Source organism: Sander lucioperca, chromosome 15 (assembly GCF_008315115.2).
Source record: "Sander lucioperca isolate FBNREF2018 chromosome 15, SLUC_FBN_1.2, whole genome shotgun sequence".
NCBI classification, from domain to species: domain Eukaryota; kingdom Metazoa; phylum Chordata; class Actinopteri; order Perciformes; family Percidae; genus Sander; species Sander lucioperca.
The window spans coordinates 3,235,539-3,258,217 of NC_050187.1; the positions used below are offsets into that span (position 1 = coordinate 3,235,539).

Genomic DNA, 22,679 nt, shown 5'->3' on the forward strand with positions numbered 1-22,679 from the left:
CATGTACCGGCGTTACGTATTCAGAATACAAATTATGAGTAACTGTATTCCGTTACAGTTACAAGTTAAATAGTTGGTATTTAGATTACAGTTACATTGTTGAAATCAATGGATTACATGATGATACTTCTCTGTTTCACGAGTTTATTCACTCTCTAAATCAGGGGTGTCAAACTCAAATACACAGTGGGCCGAGATTAAAAAATTGCTAAAAGTCAAGGGCCTGACGGGTTAAACATTTATTGAAAACTTATTGAAACAACCTTATTGCACATATTGAACCTGGAACTAACAAGGCCTATAGATTGTTGCCTATAAAACAACATTAAAAGAAATAAAAATAATAAATAAATAAAAGAAATTTAATCAGTTTCACTAATTTCTTATGGCTCTATCTGCAGTTTTTCCAGAGTAATTTCAAGTGAAAACATTTTCTACAGGCAAAAAACAGCCAAAGGTTATTTACTTCAAAGAAATAATCTAATTGTCCTGTAGTAGCAAGAGAAAAAAATGCAAAAATGAAGCTGCATTAAAAACTGAAAATGCGTCAAAGCACCGTTTGCTGCTCTGTGATGCTCACTAGTCTGAGCCAGATGCTTGGTGTCTCATCTTGGATACAAGTTCATCAATGTCTGGGGTCAGGCTCTGAGCTGAGGAAATCCTCAGGATTGAGTGAAGGTGTTCATCAGTAAGGTGACTCCTGTGGGAAGTTTTGCTTGTCTTCGTCAAAGAGAACAGTTGTTCACACAAGTATGTGCTGCCAAACATAGAGAGCGTTTGAGCAGCCTGGGAGCGCAGCTGGGGCATTGTGTCAGGGATGAAACTTGGAAACTCTGCAGCGCCCACAGACTCATATTTTGCCTTCAGTGTGTCACTACATTGGAGCTCAATCAGCTCCATTTGGAGGTTTGATGGTGCGCGTTCCACGTCAGCTGTAAATGGATTACTGAGCAGTTCAAACCTGCTTTTTTGTGCTTCAAAATCAGCAAATCGCCGTGTGAAGTCAGCACCAAGTATGCCGAGTTTTTCAGCAAACTATGTAGTTGGGAAAACGGCGGCAGCGACCTGCTCTTTCATTGTTTGGCAGTGCGGAAAATGGCTCAAGTTTTCCTGCAGCATCTGCGTCTCCCACAGGCGCAGCTTGGTTTTAAAAGCCCTCACTGTAGCGTACATGTCAGTGATGACACGGCCCCGCCCCTGAAGCTGCAGGTTGAGCGCATTCAGGTGGCTCGTGATGTCACACAGAAACGCCACTTCACACAGAAACTTTTTATTTCGGAGGTCTGTTGTGTCTTTCCCTTTGCTTTCCATGAACTCACAGATCTCCTCACGCAACTCGGAAAATCTTTCCAGCACCTTTCCCTGGCTTAGCCATCGCACCTCTGTGTGATAGGACAAGTCACCATATTCTGAACTTAACTCCGCCAGAAAAGACTTGAACTGGCGGTGATTTAAACCTTTGGCTCTGATAAAGTTAACCGCTCGTGTTATGATGCTCATCACATGTTCCATTTTCAAGGCTTTGCCACACAATGATTCCTGGTGTATGATGCAGTGATAAGCAGCTCACCTGTGACGTTTTCCTCCTGCATCTTTTCTCGGATCCTCCCCACCAATCCACTTTTTTGACCGCACATCGCAGGCGCTCCATCTGTTGTCAGTCCCACAAGTTTATCCCACGGCAGCCCCATTTTATCTACACATCTGGACACCTCTTCAAAGAGATCTTTCCCCGTAGTTGTGCCATGCATTGAGTGTAATCCCAAAATCTCTTCTGTTACGCACAGGCTTGACTCCACTCCATAGATGAAAATTGACAGCTGGGCAATATCAGAAGTGTCATACTCTCATCCACAGCAAGGGAGTATGCGATGAAATCTTTTCCCTTTCTCACAAGCTGTTGTTGGAGATTGGCAGCAAGGTGACGCACACGGTCAGCAACGGTGTTTCGGCTCAGACTCACATTTAAAAATGCTTGCCTTTTTTCTGGGCATACGGCGTCGCAAACTTTAACATGCAGTTTTTGACAAATTCCCCCTCGGTAAAGGGCCGGGCTGATTTTGCAACCTCTGCTGCCACAATAAAACTGGCCTTAACAGCAGCCTCGCTTTGTGATTTGGCTTTAGTGAACATAGCCTGCTGTGACACCAGACGTCTTTTCAACTCTTCTACCTTCTGTAGCCTTTGTGTCGTGTCCAGATGCTTGTATTTGTCGTGGTGCTTCGTTTCACAGTGTCTTCTTATGTTGTATTCTTTCATTACAGACACACTGTCTCCGCACAGGAGACACACAGCTTTGCCCTTTACATCCGCGAACATATACTGTGCCTCCCACCTGTCTTGAAAACCCCTGTTTTCAAAGTCCACCTTTCGTTTAGCCATTTTTTGGGGAGAGGGTTAGTTGACTGCTGATGAACGAGTGGGGCGCGCTTTCGCAGGCCTGTGATTGACGTGCCGACGCACGGCCAGTGCATTGTGGGATTTGTACTATTATGGTGGTGCGATATACCGGCGGCCCAGCTCTAACAGTAAATACATTTTGTCATGCAGGCCAAAGATAATTCATTCACGGGCCGGATGTGGCCCGCGGGCCTTGAGTTAGACACATGTGCTCTAAATAAATTAAGGCAACTCCATGCATTTCCCAGAAGCCCCAATATGAAAATGAAAAAATGACCTATTTGCGTGATCAGTCACAATGGAGTCGGAAGAGGAGCAGCAGGAGCTAGAGGTAGAGAACAGAGCCAGGGCAGGAATTCGTTTCTATCTTAGAAATTCAAACAGCATTTCACATTAAAGAAAGAGAAGGGAGAATGAAATATAACTGTGCAGTGCAACTTCTGCTTGCCAGCAACCAACCTCCTTTCAGTGTCCAAATTACTCCACCTCCAACCTGAAGAAGCATCTTAAAGTAAGTTTTTTTTTTTTTTTTTTTAATTAGCCAGGGGTAGTCGTCTGCTGTAGTTTTACTGGTCACCTTGCTATTTTATAGTTGTATTAGGTAGCTACCTGCTTAGTTGACGTGCGACTTTACATTCTCCTATGTGCTGATTTACTAGCCCCAGAGCCGTTGAAAGACTGACTAGCCCTGTTTGACATGCTAGCTAATGTTAGCTAAAATGAGCTTGTGGTAGCTTAGACTGCGGTTAGATTTTTGTAGTATGCAGTTCAATGTGCAGTTAGTGCAGTTAGTTACATTTAGCCTACTGCCTACTGTCTTCAGTTAGGCTACTGTCTTATGTTTCCTTAAATGCCAAGTCCTCCTGTGTATGCAATGTGTAGACCGTGTTGTAACATGGTATGTTGAATAGCCTAGGTGGTAGTAGACTTCACACATTACATTTAAAACAGATGATTATTATGAGTATGCGTAATGATTACTGTGAAGTGTAATGTCACCATCAGCACCTCTAGGACGTTATATTTACAATAGTCCTCTATTCTTCCCAGCATTAAACAATTTCAGTGTTATTAATGTGTGCTCTTTCTGTCTTTATTCATCTCTTTATTTTAGAGGAAGCATTCCAGTGTCTTGCAAAGAGCAGAAATGGCATCAGGTGATGGTGGTGAACGAAGTGCCATGCCCACCACACCTCCTCTCAAACAAGCAACATTCAATACCTCAGCAATCACCCAAAGGAAATTAAACTCCTTGGTTCTTGAGTTCATTATTGCAGATTTGCAGCCCTTTTCATTAGTGGAGAATGCCCCATTCCGTGAGGTGATTGAAGGAGTTAGTGGGGGTAGGACACCCATGTGCAGAAAAACATTGATGCTGCGCATTGAAAGGGGATCTAAAAATATGAAGGAGGCACTTACTGAAACTCTTCAGGATGTTCAAACCGTGTGCACAACAGCAAATATATGTACCGCTCATCATAGGAGTTTCATGGGAATCACATGTCACTGGATTGAGCCAGAGACATTAGATCGAAAGTCTGCTGTGTTGGCATGTGAAAGGATAAGGGGCCGCCACACCTATTGCTGCCAAAATTAGTCAGATTCATGCAGAATTCCAGATCCAAGGCAAAGTCAGTGCCACAGTCACTGACAATGGTAGCAATTTCGTTAAGGCATTCAATGAATATGGAGGTTGTGAAATGGATGATGAGATGGATAGCACAGATACATAATTTGAATCTTGTTGTCGCGACTGATCTTGACAAAGTTGCCTCACAGGGTGTTTCTCGAAAATTATACAGAAGTGCAATGTCAAAATGTGCTGCAATCTGGAATAAGGCTCATCGCTCATCAGGTGCTGCTGATGCAATTGAGGAAATTGCCCAAATTAGATTTTTGGTACCTTCAGTGACTAGGTGGAGCTCAGAGTATCATGCAATCGAGAAGTTAATGAGTCTCACTGAGAGTCAGCTCAATGGAATCTGTGACCAGCTGAAAGTGGCCAAACTGCATCCTCAAGAGACAATGTTTCTAAAAGAGTACACAGCCATTCTGAAACCTCTTGCCTACTCAATCAACCTGCTCCAGGGAGAAAAGAACTGTTACTTTGGCTATACAGTTCCCACCATTCTCAGCCTAAAAGCCAAGTTAGCTGAAAAGTTGACCCAAGTGCAGTTCTCAACCCACATCCTCTCAGCTGTTAGAAAAGCCATTGACACTCGATTTGGGCAGGTGTTGGCCTCCCGTGAGGCAAAGATGGTGGCTTCCACCATCCCAAAGTTTCAACTGCGGTGGCTTGCTGATGAAGAGAGGGGAGCCATGAAAACAGCAATGGTCCAAGAGACTCGTCTTCTTCATACAGAGCCTTGTGAGGATGCCGGCACCACTGGAAATGCCGCAGTTGGAGGTGATCCAGAAGATGATGACAACTTCTTCACTTTCGAGACAGCACAGATGACAAGTTCATCAGCGGAGGAAGAGGTGCAGAGGCATCTCCAGGATCCAGACAAGTCATTGGCTTCGTTGAAGATGTATCCAATGATCAGAGCCCTCTTTTTAAAGTACAATACTACTCTGCCATCAAGTGCTCGACCGGCTTTTTAGCCAGGGAGGACTTATTTTCACTCCACATCGTTTTTTCATCTTTACTAGAGTGTTGACATGTAGAGTAGGTGGGTCAAATATAGGTAGGTGGCTCAAAACATATTGGTCTTTAGGTTCACAGGCATTTCTCCTTCCAGGATTTCGCGGCCTTCTTTTGAGATTTTTGCGGCCCAAAATGCCTGATTTCGCGGGAGATTTTGTTAAAAGTTTCAATAAATGTTGCGATGTTTTTTGTATGTTTGTTGCAATGAAGTTGCGGGAGACAGTGAAAGTTGCAAAAAAAGTTTTTTTGTTTTTTTTGTTTTTTATATATATATATATATATATATATATATATATATATATATATATATATATATATATATATATATATATATATATAGTTCTTTAAAAATAAAAAGGAAACTTGTTTTGGGGAGAATAAACGCGTCAGTCGCGGGGGGAACGGAGCAGCAGCCCCGCCGGCTGCAGAGAGCCGACAGGATTGAAACAGCAACAGCTTTCAGTGACTTTAAAGTGAAAAAACGTCACAGCGTACATTGATGTTAAAATGTATACAGGTTGGCAGGACGGTCTGAAATGTTTTACACGGTCTTTCGCTGTACGTTTTGTTGGTAAATGTGAGATGTTCAAGTCAGTCACACACGTCTTGTCTTCATCAGAAACAAGGAAATGATCAACCCGTGGCCGTTCTCACTCCCGCTTGGTCATTGGCTCTTAGAGTCACATACTGACGGCACGTGGGACTGCTGGGATTGGTTGAAGTCGCGGGAAACATCAGGTTATTGGTCAAATTTGTGGAAAACTTGTGGTGATTGGTCAAATTTGCGGTGATTGGTTGAATTTGCATGAATTGGCGCGATCACGACATTGCGAAATCCTGGAGGGACTGCCTTACATGCCTACTGCAAATGTTTGCAAAAAAAAAAAATGTTTACCCTATGTTATGTACAACTTTGACATTTTGGATAGGTTTTTGCTGCTAGCCTTTGTTGTTACGTTACCAAGAAGTAATGTTGTTTTTTCAATACAACATTGTTTCATGTGGGTAAAATGATATTTGGTGGCGTAGTTTAAAAGTTTTTTATTATTTTGCCATCATCACATTCAGTTGGAGTTTCTGTTTTATTTTGATGGACCGTTATTAGTGTGTCATTCTTAATGAAAAAACATTAATGTGAATATAGTCAGCTGTAACAATCTTGACATTTTTTATGGAATGTTTCATATCATCCTATTATGTTTTTATACTGTAAAATCAGGAAAAGGGTAAGGGAAATGCAGGTTTCCTTCTGTTGCTTTTTATTTTAAGGTGATAAAAGTTGCAACACCTATGCCTTTAGTCGCTCAGTGAAAATTAGATGTAATAGCAAATTCTGTAATTCTGTAGAAACTGAATATTTTATGTTTGTCTATTTTCCCACTTTTAACAGCTGAGTAAATAAAGAAACTGAAAAGGGAAAATTGGTCAGTTCTTCTCTTTTTTAACAAATCAAAACATCTTTTGCATAACCATACGCTTATAGTCTTTGTTCCTCTACAGCAAATTCTAATATATTTCATTTTCAGGGAGACTTGGGCCTAACACATTCAGCCAGTTGGAACAGAAGAACACACCAGAATAGGCCTGTTTAGTAAGCAGGATTTGATGGCTGCATTCCTACACTTATAAAATGCAATTCAATGTGGAAGTAATCCAAGTATTCAGAATAACGGAATACGTTACAAATTACATTTTTGGCCATGTATTTTGAAAGTATCCTTCCCAACACTGATCCTGTTTTATAACATGATTTCTTCTCTCTTCTGTTCTGACGTCCCTAGTACTTCAACCACTCAATAAAAAAACCTGTGCTTTCTTTTCTGTTCTCCTCACTTCTAACAGATCAGTGAAATTTGAGCTCCAGCTCCTCTCCTCCCACTCCTTTGTCTCTCCTCTGCCATGTTTGCATTCTCATGTATACGAAACACACATTTGCCTAGATGTGCAAACACTACCTCTCTTAACTCCCATGGGTGTATACTGTATATATATATACACTGTTTTGGTTGCAGATCATCATCTATAGTGAGATTGACTTGTTTTCACAATTGACAGATTCTGATCTTCTATTAAAGAAAAAGTTACAGTAGCCTAATTATGTCTTTTTAATCCACTTCTGCCAATCAGATAGTGATTACTAATGCAAAGACTTTGTCTAGAAAAAGCAATACATGTTTGTCCCTGACCATGGCGCCTCATTCATGCCTCATTTGCCCATGAAATCTGTGCTGACGTGCATTGACGTTTAAGCATTGCTTGTTTGTATTAACTTGATAGATTGACCGTTTCAGTCGATAGTAACATTAAAATAGCCAAAACGCAAAGGTCCCATGATGTTGTTTTGACAGATTTTCCTTCTTGCTCAAACTTGTGGTCATTTTGATAGTCTTTTCAGGGCAGTTCATAGAAATGTAAATAAATGTCGATTTTATTTTGATATTTTCTGTTGTGGTAAACAATGACACGTACAGTTGGTGAATCCAATTAAAGGTATCTTGTGGAGTTTTTCAACTCGAGTAGCACTACGCTGCAGATTTTTCTGAACTGGTCCCCGGTGACGCCTAGACAGGCCAGCCAATGGTTTTCACGCTATTAATTGACAGGTGGTGTAATGCGCCAAGAAAAGCAGCGAGGTGCCAGCAAAGTAAAAAAAAAAAGAAGACTGCTTGTATAACAGGCTCTGGGCGTGTGGCCTGTAGTCAGATTAAAATGTTGTTCTGGAAAGAACAGGAAAATGATGAGACCGGCAGAAGGTTTTGTGTTTCCTTCTCTCGCTTCTGCCAGACATTTTTTTTTTTTTTTTTTTACACATAAACGTGTACTTTAACTGTGTTCTCAATTTCACATTTCTTGTCATAAAAACATCATAAAGTTACCATAATCACAACATAACTTGAATTCAGTTTCCCAAATAAACATTTTAATTTTCAGATCCAGGTGTTCTGTTTGTCTTGATATACAATCAATATATATATATATATATATATATATATATATATATATATATATATATATATATATATATATATATATGAAAATAAAATAAAATTTTTAAATAGTTTAGCCAGCAGTGTTTTTTTTTGCCGCCTCCAGCTTCTTTTGAAACAAAATTTGCCATTGTGTAATTTGAAAAGCTGAGCAGAGCTGGTACTAGCAGTGGCTAAGCGCCATTAGACTATATCCTTCACTTTCCACTTCTGGGATTGCTCCGGTGCCGCAGGAAATTCCCAACCCGGTCTCACGCCAGTTCGTGAAATGGTCACGTTATTTTGATTTATTGATTTGTGTACAGGTCACGATTTTGACGTTTATTTCGTGTACATGTCACGAATTTTAAATGTGTACAGGTCACGATTTTCGAACCTGCTCTTGTGGATGTAACGACGGGGAAATGAAGCGTCACACGCCGGCCACAACAACGGGACGGACCGCCACATGTGGGACGCGATCTCCGGACGCGATCCCCGGGCGCAGGGGCACACAACAACGGGGAAATGAAACGCCACACGCCGGCCACAACAACGGGACGGTTGTGGTTAGGAAAAGAAGAACAGGGAAAGGAACCATCACACGCAGGACACGCCGACAGCAACGGGACGGTTGTGGTTAGGAAGAGAAATAACGCGGAAAGGAACTGCAACACGCAGGGCGCGATCCGATCGATGTTGTTTGACCCATCCACCACCCCGACTAACCTCCCTACGCAGATTTTCGCCTTATCAATACTACTCGCTACCATAATCGTTCTGTGATCACGAAATATGCTTCCCATTGAAATACATTGCTTTAAAATTTGTTATCACCACACGAAAATAACGACATTATCGTGTCCTGTCCACGAATCAATAGATTCAATAACGTTACTATTTCACGAACTGCCATGAGACTGGGCTGAAATTCCGCCAGATGCATGCTTTTTTTTTCCGCCAATGTCCCTTTCCTTTTGCTTTCTCTGTGTTGGAATTTTAAACACAGCGAAACTACGCACAATATTCGTCACCAACACCAACATGGCTGTTACCTTGACACATTTCACTTGGTTCCTCCAGAGAGAGGGAAAGAGTTTATTAAAAGAGGCGAAAATCACTACAAGTCTGGCCATGGGAAGCAAAAAAAAACCAAGCAAGACCCGGTGCTCGTGTGAGTACATCCCAGTACGAAACAAACCATTGTAGCTTCAGCGAGAGAGGAAGTAATGACGTCACCTACGAGACTTTTGGGTGTCAACTGTGTAGTCTTCCTCATTATTCACAGTCTTATACTTAAAACAGTTTTATGACAAACTGTGACTTTCTTGACTTCCAAAACTAGCTTTTAAATTTACAAACATAATATGTTTTATTCAACTACTATACATATGTATTCCAAAATAATGTCCCATGGTAATCCGATGGAAGGGGAGGAACTTCCCCTCTAACAACAAATTTTATTTTTTTTTAAAAAGTATTTTTAACAAGTAACATTTTTAACAAAGTAAGTATTGCAACATTGAAAACTGTGTAGGTGACACGATTATGGAGCTAGAGGAAAGGTCAGGGGATCACCAAAGTGATTAAAATTAATTCTAAACATCAATGTCGCTACTCTTTCACTCTAATTCAACCAACCAAGGCTGTCTACACAAAATTTCATGGCAATCAATCAACTAGTTATTCAGATGTTTCAGCCTTGACCAAAGTGGTGGACCGACTGACTGCCAGGCCAACAGACCAACATTGCCATCCCCAGGGCCACACTGCTAACATGGGAGTGGCTAACTACAGGGAGGACGTGGAAAGCCTGGAGGAGTAAAAAAAAAAAGTAGTGGTAGTAGTTAATAAGAACATGTTTAGGCTGCATACGTTACTCAGCCGTGATCACTATGTGTACAGTAGCTGTTTGTCATATGATGGTGCTACTGTTTCCTGAATTCTGTCTTACAGTAAACTGTGAGTGGGATATCCTCTGTAGGTCACACATATCATCTCTGCTTTGAGTGTCAACTCATACCAATACCCACATCCTTATGGTGCTTTGAGTATAAACACTTATTCTTCAACCTGGAGACATTTTATCTGCATTCAGATCCTGATACCAGTAGGCTTATGCTCTAGTTTGTACCCTAAACAAGGCAATGATGAGGATAGTGGAAAAAACAAACTGTAATGTGTGTGTGTGTGTGTTGTCCATAATATACAGTATCTGTGAGAGAAGCCATTTGACTTTTCATCCTTCAGAGTAAGGAAATGTTTGTGAAGTGAGGACATTTGGGTCGACTCTCTCTTCTTCAAGAGGCCAGTTCAGGGTTAGGATTTGTGCTAGCAAAGGGTTACCCAGACAGCACACACACACACACACACACACACACACACACACACACACACACACACACACACACACACACACACACACACACACACACACACACACACACACACATTGCTCGGACAAAGGCTCTCCAACTCTGAAAGCTCAAAGTGGGCCATGGCAAGTGTCACATCATGGGCCAACTTGTCCTTTGTTAACTTACATTAGGTACAACAGTTTATCTGAACTACGCATGGTGTCAAACATACGCATGGCTATATTAAACCCCCTGATATCACCTCTACACCACCAAGTTATTTTCACACCAGTGTTATGTAACTACAGCATTACACACATTTTTGACTTTGTTCTGATTGCGCTGTTTGGTCAAGTACAAAACTATTCCTTGGACATTGAGAGTTATACATTCCTTTTTTGTTCTTTTTTCCTTTTTCTCTCTTATTTTGGATCAACGAAAAAACTTTTAGAAATTGGTGGAATGTCACAAAGTACTGTACTACCACTTTTTTACTTCTACTTCTTCACTGCAGTTCAGAGGAAAACATGTTCTTTAGATTTAGTCTCTGTCATAATCAAATATTTTGTTCCGCAATGACTTTTGCGTTTGATACTTTAAGTACATTTAGCTAATAATACTTACATACAGTTACATTAGTAGCATATTCATTGCAGGGCTTTTACTTGTATTGCTGCGTTTACTTAAGTATGTGAATACTTTTTTTCTATTACTGACTTTAGAAGCTTAAGTGCCTGCTGATGGATTTTTAATTAATGTTGTTGGGCACTTTTTATTAGATAGGAGGAGAGAGATGACAGGGAATAGAGAAGAGAGGGAGAGAGATATAGAGATGAGGAATAACAAGCAAAAAAAGTTCCCCGGCTCTGATTCGAGTCCAGCCTAATAATAATCCAGCTGGTTTATGGATAGGCTACTATCCATTGACATCTTTGAGGAATACATTGCTAGATTATGTAGTATACAGAAAGTCAAAATAGACCCTTGCTGAGTGAAGCAAGACCCTGACACCATGCAGAGCCTGAATGACCACCATATGCCTATCTCAATACAAATATAACTTTTGTGTTGTCCTCCCGGGTCAACACTTTTTTTTAATGTTTTTGTTGCTTTTTCTGAAGTTTTTGTCCTTTTTTCAGACATTTTTGTCGCTTTTATTGACATTTTTTTAACACGTTTTTCGTCATTTTTGACACTTCTTTCGACATTTTCTGCACTTTTTTTCCATTAGTATATACACCACTAACACCTACTTATTACCAGTAACACATTGTTTTGGAATTCATGGTCAATTAACCTCATTTATATGACATTATATCTAATTTTTGTGTTTAAAAAAAAGCAGAAAATATGAATTCTTTTTGCCCAATAGTTGAGATCAGAGGAACGTATGTTGACGGATGATCACAGATATGTCAAAGACACTTCTGAAAACATGTCAATTCTTTTTTTTTCAAATACTATAAAATTGAATAAAACACCCCAAATTTAAGGGAGCTAGTGAACTGATCATTCATTTTACTTGTGAAGAGCAATGTATGGAACCAGCCATGTTATTTTTGGGCAATTTGGTTGAAAGAAACCCATATTTCTGATATCGAAACTCTGAAAACAGGTCCAATTTGACCCGATGACAACAGGAGGGTTAATTGAGGTTACACAATTGATCCTTTTTTTTTATTTCTAGCTTTTAAGGAATATTATTAGATTTAATTTAGGTTCATGTTCATTATAGGTTTGGGTGCATGAACTGGTTTATGATCCTATAGTTTGATTTAAGGTCAGAGTTTTGATTAGGGTTAGCCTATGTTTAGGGGTTCCGTGTGGTCAAATGAGGCTTTTATGAGTTTAGCGAAATGTGTGCCCCATTACATAACCAACACTAGCCGTAAAATGTCTGCACATAAAAGGAGAGGTGCTATTGAAACATTCTCAGCTGATCCGTGCGGAATGAAAAGGACATCAGTATACAGTTGACCTCCTAACAGTCAGCAGTGTGTGGAGGTTGATGCAGCGTCTGCAAGGTGAGATTAGGCCTTGCTATCCATTCCTCACTGCTTGGCATCTATCTGTAGGTTGTGTTCAGGCCCAGTGGGAGAGACCATTGTGTTCTTTGTTTGTACAAGTTTGTGTTTAAACTAAGCAATAATTGTGGGTTGGGCTTTACTGTAGGCCTAGATTTCCTCACATGTAAATACAATTAAAAAAAAGAAAGAAATTAAGACATTATGGGAGCTTGTTTTGAGATAAGCTACATGGTTACAGTGTGACTTAGCTTTAAACGAGGGTTAAATTAGGGTGGAAAGTCTAAGGAAAGGCCTCATTAACATATGTAGTGTCTGTCTGTGTACAGTATGTGGTTGTAGCTCTCTGTCAAGGTGAGATTTGGCCCCGGCTGTCCTACAGCTTCCTGGCTGTGTCAAGTTAAACACGAGTAGATAACATAGTACCGGAAGTAATGTTAATGCTTCGTTATAAAAGTATTTTTTACAGTAAACTTATGCCATGTTATATTTAAAAAAGCATTGTCAAATGGTGGGGAAATATTCTTGTTTCATTAACATTATGTAGTCTATATACTTTCTACATTTCGTATATGATTTTACTAATGCTGCTTTTTATTGCGAAAATAATTACCGGAAACGGATTCTTGTTGTGGCTAATGATTCTGAGCTAACTTCACACCGGTCATTGAAAAGGGGGCCGGACTCTGTTCAGTTTTCTTCCTACAAAAACCCCCGGAGTTAACAACGAACGGCGTTAACTGGGACAGAAGAAAGTAGGCTTCAAAGATTAAAAGTAAAAAGGTACGGAATCTTCCGATGTTTCTTTACACTTTAAAAGTGTTTGTCATCGTCAAGTTCACCCCTGCTTCGCTGGAGTCGCTGAGGACAAGTGACTGGCATCGATAGAAGACCCACAACGACCTCTTAACATGTTACGTTATGCCAGTATTTGTCAAAGTTCGCAAGGAATGGTCGCTGCCATTTAAAATCACCATGAAATATAAAGAGTAGCAAAGCCGGCCCGCTGTCTACAACTGCTATCGGCAGGGAAGTGCTCGTGGTGAGTTAACTTAACGTTACCTACGGACTGTTTGCGTTGTCTCTTGTCCTGGTTTAAAATTACGCCAAACTTCAAACAGAAATTAGTGAAGTTTGAGGTACTACAGCTTTTAGCACACTTGCATACATTGTAGAACAGTCATCGACATATTACCTTCATTAAAACATACCACTCCTAAATTCGGGATAGATCCTATATCAAAAGCACAAATAATCTTGACAAAAAATTACTTTAGGAATTGGTTCATCTGTTTTTCTCAAACAAACTAGCTAAATCCACAAACTAGCGTTCCGCCAATGAGGGCGGTCAAGCGATGTCAGAACCAGAGAGAAATTGTAAGTGCTGCTTAGTGAATAATCTCTATGCCGAATTTGTAAGAAGATTCATAAGAAACTTTAAATGCCCTTACTTTGACTTTATCTGGTATGTAACTATGCTGACGACCAAACAAGTTCTAAATTGATAGATTTTTGTATTGAGTTTGTCAAAGCATCACGAGAACTGAACGTATAGAACTGAGCGGATCCGCGTCAGTTACTGCATTTCACACAGCAGTTGAGCTCAGGCAGGGTGCTTTTAATGAATTGTAATGCTTGTCAAACGGTTGTTCTACAGAGTAGCCTATATAATAACTGCTAAAGGAAACAACTGAAGTGCTCACCCCACTTGGGGGAAATATTTCACATAGTTGTAGGCCTATAGACCATTTAAGTTATCAGATGACATTAATTCATATCTGCATGTAATGTCCCAATCATATTTGACCAAACGCATATCGTCAGCTCAACTTTCTAGTTTCCAAAGTGCGCTACATTTTACTGTATGAAAATATACTGTAACACCCGACTGTAAATGATAGGATGCCTGACTAATTTAACAAAAAAAGCTATTTGATTGGAACACTAGCAGTAACTATAGTAGCCACACCGAGGGAAAGAAGTGGCGCTATCAGGTTACATTGAGCCATTTGAGAAAATAGTTACATTTTTCTGTATATTTACATATTGAATAGAGACAAAAAAAAAAATCTATTAATGCATTAGAACTTCTTAAATAGAACATATCTTTAAATAAAAAATAAAAAAATCAGTTTATAAGTAGAATAAAGGGAAGCAGAGGAGAATAAACCCATCTACATTTGGTGCATCGAAGGTTAGGCTCCGTTATTATAGGATAATATATGAATAAGTAGTATTTGAACCAGTGGATAGGATTGTCTAGGGGTTAAAAAGCCATAAAAGAATGCTCTATAATGGATAATACTTCATATTGGTGATTGTTTTCCTTGTGATAATCACCGACCGGAAGTCATAATTTAACCTAGTCTTCATTTACAACTAGATCACTTAATAGTCAACTTCTAAAAGTACATTTGTAATCAGTAATCTATAGTAAGTTACATATGAAAGTGACCCTCTTAGCCCTGCCTATTCATCCGTCTCTTTCCTCCCTCGGGATGATGGTGGGTTTGGTTCCCAGGCAGAATGAGTGTGCAGAAAAGCTTTCACAGTGAGAAGAGTGTACCTTAAAAAGACATTAGCTTGTTGGTTAATGTACCTGTTATTGGGGATATAGATGCCAAAATTATCCAGGTGTTCTTAGATCATTGTCTCTGGTGCTCCATACCAACACAGTTAATTTGAAACTGTAATTTACTAATCCTGTGCTACTTAAAGTAAAGTTTTAGTATGTAGCAGCAGAGCCAGAGATCTACTCGTGGCATTCAGATGTTTAAGCCATCAGTTTGTCAATCAGACAACTTGATGTAGTCCTTTTTTAATTTTGAATTCACAGCAGGCTTCATTGCAATCCAATGCTGCATCTTGACCAGTGATTAACAGTAGTTTCCATGTTGTATACTGAAACTGTGTTGCTGTAGAGGCTACGCAGGAAGTCTTTTTTCAGTTACCGGGTTGTTTGTGTTGATCCAGGCCTCCTGGGCTCTTTGTGTTTGAGGAGGGGTCTCCGGCCTCGCATGGCTGACCTCAGGGTTGCCATGGAGACGACAGGAGCGACTTCCTGAATTCTTGGCCCATCCCCGCAGTACATTATAGGGCAGGGATCTGGAGTCCAACTCAAAATTGGAGTGGAAAATAAGGGAGGAAGGCAAAGAGAATGTTATTTTGGATAGAAATATTGATTCATTAAAAAAAAAAAAAAAAAAATAGAATTATTAAAAAACGAATGTAACAAAGTAGTACATTTTAGAAATAAAAGGCACTGCAGTAGAGCCATATGGAGCAAAGTTGAAAAAATTGTCCTTGTTAAATCCCGACTCGGATATACAGTCTATCTCAGTAGTTACCCGCTGGGCTAGCCAGGCTAGCTGTTTCCCCTGCTTCCAGTCAGTTAGCTAAGCTAGCAAGGCTAATCACCTCTCGGTTCCAGCTCTGTACTTCACTCACAGACGTAAGAGTGGTATCAATCTTCTTATCTCACTCTTTGAGGAAAAAAAAAAAGAAGTATTTAACAATGTCATTAAACCTAAAACAGTTGACAGTTCTCACAGCAGAATGAACTAAGTACAAATACCTGAACTACAGCATGTGTATGTAGCTGTGTCAAGGAAAATCTACTATTTTTCATTCAAGTACCCCCTGACCAGCACAAATAATTTTTGGTAGAGAAAAAAAAAGCCTATAATACAGTGCTGTGCCATTGGTTTCTGGTTTACTAAACATACAATATTGTAACTGAAAAACACCGATTGATTTGATTGATTAGTATAAACGGCATAACGGAAACTTTTTTCCCCAAGTATTGCCACGATTTTCCGTTGGCGCTGGCTAAAACGTCTTTGGGCGGCGCCAAAACGTTCCCTATGCAGGAAAAACCCTGCATACCCCCCATTTTAGAAATGCTGTGTTAGTAGGCGTTAGGCATTCATTAAGAAAGACCCGGGGGTTTATTATCAACTTTTCCAACACCATTGCAAAACATAGTTTCCTGCGGGCCCCCAGTACTCTGCACCTGAGGGTGTTGAGGGACATTAACCTGCTGTTTTTGTCCTTTTTAGGAGTCAGCCGTGTTAATAATCAGAGTTCTGGTTTCACGGGCCGCCGGCTCAGTTAGTATTCAGCACCCTGGTTGGCACATCCGCTGGTCCGTTAAACTGCTGACAGAGACTGATATACAAGGTCAACTCGTCAGAGAGAGAGAGCTGCACGGAGGAGGAAGGGAAAAGGGCAGAATCTGTGCTATCAGATAAAGAATGGAAACTTGTACGCAAACTCCAGCTACACACACACACACACACACACACACGTTAACACACTAATCCAAAGGTTGTACTCACTGGCGAGTGTTTTTAATGAAGATTAGAAAAAAATCTAATTACGAGGTCAAGGGCACAGATTACACTTGTTTAACTTGGATTCAAATATTACTGAACGGTGTATCAATCTCAGTCTGGTGATTTAAGGAGGATGGTTGTTAAAGGACAAGTGGAAAGTGCTTGAATAGAGAAGTCCCTCCCCTTCTGGTGTCCCACAAGGAACCTTATTTGGGGGGAAAAAAATATGTACAGTAGTCAATAGCACCCTTGCTATTGACCAACCTCTAGATTGGGAATGATTGAGATTTCTCATGGCACAGCTACCAGAAGACTTACAACTTTCAGACAGGTTGCTCACGTCACATTTACGTCGTCTCTCTCAGTTGGAGGCTGCTCAGTAACGCTCAGCCAGAATTCAAAAAATTGAATTGTTTTTGAATTGAATTGTTGACTCCTGGTCTTTTTATCAGCCGGGAAGCGAAAGGACGAGCAAGACCCGTTGCTCGTGTGGGGGTAACGTTACATCCCGGTACCAAACACACAGGCATTGTAGCTTCAGCGAGAAAGGAAGTTATGACCTCACTTACGCGACTTTTGAGCGTGTAGTCTTTCTAATTACGGATTACGGTCTAACTATGCGGTCTTCTACTTCAACAGTTTTACAACAAACTGCGACTTTCTTGACTTGCAAAATTCTGTTTTAAATTTACAAACATATGTGTAATGGCATATGTGTGTGGCAGATTTCAAACGGGATCAAAAAATGTTTTGTCTCTAGCTGTTAACTACCATATGTATTTGTTTCTGAAAGAAGGGCCCATGGCGGTCCACCGGAAGGGGAAGTACTGCTCTACTGTCTGAGAAACGTTTACAAATTTTGTGGAAAATCGGGTCGTTTGACATCAGAGCCATGTGAGCGTGAATGTAAAATCCAACATGAGCAGTAACTAGTGGAGTGGAGGTACAGCTTGACACTTCACAAACTTAGGTACTGAGTCACCAATTACACTTCAGTTAGGAGTCAGGAGGGTTAGCAAGTTCATGGTGAAGGTGATCGTGCATGTACAGTAGAAGTTGTATAGCTTGTGTGTGTTTAAGGAAATGGTAAGAACATTTTTGACTGTTCAAATGCAAATCTCAAAAGTGCTAAAACCTGTTTTCACAGTCATTCAATTTAGTAAGCAAGCAGGCTGTGGGGCCATGGAGCAGTTAATGCTTTGCCCGGTTGATAATCACACATTGTAACTAACTTCCTGCCAAGTCTAAAGAAGAGTGAAAGTAGATGAGTTTGGTGGCTTTTTCATCAGGCAAAATGCCGTACATATCAGGTGAGAATCCACTGAAATTTTAGTATTTTAAGTATCCAGATAGCAAAAGTCTTCAAGTGCAAAGAAAGTGAAGTGGTTTACAGTTCAGATTGGTTTGGAATAGAGAATATATAATATATAAGAGAATATATTTTTGTAGGCCGACACGTAAGTTGGCATCTCCCAGAATCCCTCGACAAAAAGCCAACAGCATTTATTTATTTATTTATTTTTAATAGATTTATGGTTGTTGCAGAAAATAGCTCTGAGGCAAACAAAATGATGATACTATGATACTTGCTCGTTTTGTTCAGCAAGATCATCTTTACGAATGAATACCACTTTTATGATTTTTGAAGCGTAAATGCAATCGCCAGAAGTAAAAAGCTAACATTAGGCTATAAACGAAGTACACCACGGTCACACCACCGCTAGCTTCCAACTGATTTGGTGTGTTCGGTTTGATGTTTTGTACACTCATTTAGCCACTTGCTAGCAACCGCCGTTTTTTAAAAACATTTACAAGCTTTAAAATCTACGAGTGGGGTATTTACTGACGTATTTTATGTCGTAGAACAAAATATTAAAAACTCTTAACTTTGTTTTAACAACAGGCCTTATTTCAGGCATCTAACCAAAAACCCAGAACCGGAAATGCAAAAAATGCTAACTCGTGTCCGGGTTTGTGCCTCTTGAGTGGATAAGAGAACACACAGACACGGTGCTTGCCATACTTTAAAGGTTTTCTCTGTGGCAGTTTTAAACATCAATATATCACCAATGAATGAAATGTCACCTTGGCGTATTTACTGTACACAAATCAGACCAGGTTACCTTGCATCAATGACATTGGTAGTGCTAGCTTTTCTTAAAATCTAGACCACATTTTACTTAACCCTGCTGCTTCCTTATCCCTTGTGTTGTCTTCCCGTCGACCGTGCAACTTTTTGTTTTTCTGGGTCAAAATTTAAATAATGAAAACCATAAGACACTTTTGTCGCTTTTCTCACGTGTTATTGTCACTTTTTTTCAACATTCTTTCATAATTCTTTTCCGAATGCTATAAAATTGAATAAAACACCCAAATCCAACGAAAGTAGTGAACTGATCATTTATTTTACTTGTGAAGAGCGTTGTACGGAAACATCCACGTACTTTTCTTTTGACAGTTTGGTTGAAAGAAACCCAAATTTCTGATATAGAAACTTTAACAGAAGTTACAACAGGAGGGCTATGCAAAGACAGTGTTGTGTTTTTTTTGTCAAAAGGTTTTCTCACTGCATTTCTTTAAGGGGATACGTTTAAGGTTTGAAATCAACAGTTTGGGTAATACAGTTACCAGCACTTTTAAAGAGCACTAAATAACATCTTGTTTGTTTAATCAGGACTCAAACAAAAAATGTAAAATAAAAAAACCCCCGGTTACATACGCTTATGTAATGTACAGGTTAAACAAACAAGATGCAATGTGGTAATTAGATGTATGTTTGACCTTTTGGACAGAGCCAGGCTAGATGTTTCCCCTCGCTTGTAGTAATTATGCCTAAAATCTCAGTTTAGCTTGATGTTTTAAGCCCTGTTAAGCTAAACTGAAAAATATGGCACTGGTCAGTTTGTTCGCAGCTTTTTTAGAAAAAAAGCAAATCCGTAAAATAGTGAATGTCTCAAAGACTCTTCTTTAAGAAGACACTAACTGGGCAAATTTCAACTTTGATAATTGGTTATTTATTATTTAAACTGTTTTTGTCCAAACCAAAATGCCACCTTCGTTTTGGCAGTGAGGTGTTATTATGGATCCCAAGCAACTTCTAGGCAAGTCCCGCCCTACGAAGCAGCCTGATTGGTTGGGATTAGGCATTGACCTCGAGTAATTAAGGTTAGGATAGCTGACGGGTCAGGGGATAGGACCTGAACATATCGGGTTGCGTCACCTTGCTTAAGCATTGATGCCTGGCCAATAGTAGCGTGTGCTATGCTATTGAAGGGCGGGGCTTGCCTAGAAGTTGCGTGGGTTCCATAATAACGCGGCAGTGAGTAGTGTCAAGAGTTGAGATTGCATGGAAGCCAAACTGAAAAAGTGCCCAGTGCTCAGTCATGCACTACCAGGTGTGTACTTTTGCTGATAAAGACAGGCCCCATTAAATAGCCTGATTTTTGAATAGCATTTGGTGTTGACATTCACAGCGTACAGTAGAGAACAGCATGAATTGTTGCCCCTCAATTCAAACTACAAAAAAATTCAACCATATTTCTAAATAGTAGCAAGCTATACAAAGACTAAACTACTTTTCATCTATTAAAAAAAAAAAGTCCATGCATGTCTCAGAATATTGTATTTACAATGGACCACACACACACACACACACACACACACACACACGCGCACAAATGAAATCATTTGGAATAGCTAAAACACAAAACTTTCATTCTTTCAGTCAAAAGTGTAGATTCAGACCTGTAGACACTTTGTGCAAGGACTAGAAGTAAGTGTGTACACCTGCTTTTATTTTTCCTACCTTCCTCTTCTGTCTTCCTCTTGCCTCCCTCCTCCTTCTCTCTCCCTCCTTCCCTCTCTTTGCTCTGTGTGTTAGTCGGTTGCCAAGTGCTAAGAATCTGTGGAATGCAGGATTGCAATGTTCTGATAAAGTTTGCTTTGTTCCCCAAGTGACCAGAGAGAGAGATACCCATAAGTCCACACACACACACACACACACACACACACACACACATATATATATATATATATATATATATATACATACAGTCTGCATGTATATTTGCACATGAGTATCTTGTTATTCTACAAAAACACACAAAGTATGTAGACATGGACAGTAATTGAGACATACTGTAAAGCAGACCTACTGTGAATGCACTAACACAGTCACGTAAATATAATTTCCTAAAGCATTATGTTCTGCATTGTCAAACCATCCATTAGGCTTTTTTTTTGTTTAACAATAGGCTGCCTGGATTTAAGAGCATTCATAATACAGGACCACAAGTCAAGGGCTCTCAATGCTTCCAAGGATTACTTCAAGGGCATAGCAGAGGTTTGTAATTTCAGTTAGCATCTTTCACCTCTCTGATTTTCTTTCGGCCACTTTGTACTGGAGTTAAAGCAGACTGACCATTTTCAGTCGCAGAGGTGAAGTAAATACAAAATTATGACAGAAATCCAAACACAGGAAACAGTTAAACTAAACTCTTGCTAAGGGCTTGAACAAAAAACAGGCACAAGCAATGGTGTTTGACGCCTGTACTAAGCTAGCTATATGGGAAACAGCTGTTTATGTGTGCACGATGTGCGTCCACACTATTGTGTTAGGGTTGTTTTTGTAAAGAAGGAAGCCTGTCAGATTAGCCTAGCACAAAGACTGGAAACGGGGAAACAGCTAGCTTGACTCAGTCCAAAGGTAACTACATCTGCTTACCGGTTAGCAAGCTGTTAGCGTTTACCTCACTTAACCACTGTGTATAATTAGTCTCACAGAGCCGCTAGCGCTACCATTTTCCACCAAAATTAGTGCATATATGCAGGTTTATTAAACGCGGAAAAACCCGCTTAAAAATAGGTGATAGACTCCTTTCCCAGAGTTCCTTTCTGAGCAAGTCTCTGTTTTCTTTCTGGTGTGTCAAAGTCCTTTGTCCATTTTAATGAATGCCATTTGTAACTTTTCCCACTAAAGACAAAAGCCAGATGTTAGTGTTTTGTTTTTTTTTGTCCAGTGGGAAAGAGGCTAGAGAGAAGACGTTTGTTGCAGTTGTTGGGACTACAAAAACACGCCCACACACGGTTTAACAGTAGTGTTACAGCGTGAAGCTTCTTCCCCCCACCTCCAAAAGAGCACATCAACAGGACTATTGACAAGATTTGTTTTTGGCTGTCGTCAAATTACACACGGCGACGTCTGTCAGTTTAACCTGCGAACGCGATGATCAGTTCCGACTAAATGGAGAATCTGAGAATGTTATTTTGCCAACCCGGGTGTCAGAACAGGGTCCCTTTTCATTTACAACACTAGCAGGCTCAGTATAGGATTGTCTCGGGACATCTCTACTGAGCACTCTGGACCGGCTCAATCATAACATGCTCTCACCCGCCTCGGCTAGGAAGTTGGTCAGCTAAAATAGACCGGTTACATCCCATCCTGTGTAGTAGCAAATGTCAGAAGCTCCAAGTGGCTTTGCAAACATTTCATTTAGCTGTAGTACATGTTGGTTTAAATTGCGCTGCTTGCTTTACAGTAGCTTGACACTTCAGGCCTTTGTTAGCGAAGGAGAGGGAGGGAACGGGGGAGAAATGGCATTCCTGTCTTTATCTCAGCACAGGACACACATGTGATTACATGCTCTCTTGCTCTCCAACTCTATCTCTCTCACACACTCTCTCTCTCTCTCTCTCTCTCTCTCTCTCTCTCTCTCTCTCTCTCTCTCTCTCTCTCTCTCTCTCTCTCTCTCTCTCTCTCTCTCTCTCTCTCTCTCTCTGTGTGTGTGTGTGTCAAAACAGGAAGTGAGCGTTTGGGTTGGGGGAGCAGGGTCAGAAAGGGCACTATGGGAGTCCTCCACATTCATCTGCGTGTGAAGAAGTAATTAGATTTGTGTGTGTGCGTATGCTGAGCTGTGGGAGTGTGTATGATGGCTAAACAGAAAGGCTGAGTT

At 40.2% G+C, this 22,679-nt stretch overlaps 1 pseudogene; it reads right to left on the reverse strand.

Moving 5' to 3' along the window:
- Nucleotides 1-332: 332 nt before the first annotated feature.
- Nucleotides 333-2,581, reverse strand: LOC116044140 (annotated as a pseudogene).
- Between the last annotated feature and the right edge of the window lie 20,098 nt (nucleotides 2,582-22,679).